Genomic DNA, 951 nt, shown 5'->3' on the forward strand with positions numbered 1-951 from the left:
GAGGGTGAATGCTCAAACTTAAGAATTCTAGAGAAAAACACCTTTCTGCGATTCTGTGTTCTTGGTGCTAAAAGCATCTTCTGGCACCTTCGGGCAGTGACAGCTGCTCAGCTGAGAACCCAGTCAAGCTGTGTGTGTCCCTCTGGTTTGTCAGCATGCCCAGTCAGGTTTACTATCACAAAGATCTGGTTGTGTTCCCCCAATGTGCTTTGAAAAGCTGCTGGCCCCTGGGGAGGAGCTTAACTTAATGGCCAGCTCTTATCAGGTGCCCAGCACTTCTGGCGGTAGAGAGAAGAAACTCAGTACCCTCAGGAACAAAGGTGACTGGAAGACACTGCAATCTTTCCATTCTGTCTGGGAAGAGTCAGTGGTCAGCTTCCTGATAGCTAGAGGCCCTCAAGATATGATCATTCCACTGTTCTCAGCCAGAGGCCAGGAGTGGCTCAGACCTTAGCCATGGAGATGGTCAAAGTGCCTGCTGGGCCCTGAAAAGACTGTCTTCGATCCTTAGGAGACAGGAGTTTCTTTCTGTTCTTCTGGACACTGCCATGTCTGGATATGATGTGCTGCTTGGATCTGGGCGTCATCTTGTGTTTCAGAGAGGTCTTACCTGAGCGCAACACCAACATCATGTGTGTTGCACCAGGCAGGCACATGTACAGTAAGTACAGTATCTACTTAGCATTTGATACTGCTGACCACATTCTAAATCTCACGTGCAGTGTCCTGGGGAGCTATGAGAATGGCCATTACTCACTCCCATAGAAGAATGTGGCAGGGCTAGTACCTGGCTAGGACTGGGGAGAAGAGCAGTCAGGGCGGCAGAGAGCTGGTCCTTTGTCTTGTTTTGCTTTTTTTTTTTTTATTTTTTTTATTTTTCGAGACAGGGTTTCTCTGTGGCTTTGGAGCCTGTCCTGGAACTAGCTCTTGTAGACCAGGCTGGTCTCGAAC

Source organism: Microtus ochrogaster, unplaced genomic scaffold (assembly GCF_000317375.1).
Source record: "Microtus ochrogaster isolate Prairie Vole_2 unplaced genomic scaffold, MicOch1.0 UNK1, whole genome shotgun sequence".
Taxonomy (NCBI): domain Eukaryota; kingdom Metazoa; phylum Chordata; class Mammalia; order Rodentia; family Cricetidae; genus Microtus; species Microtus ochrogaster.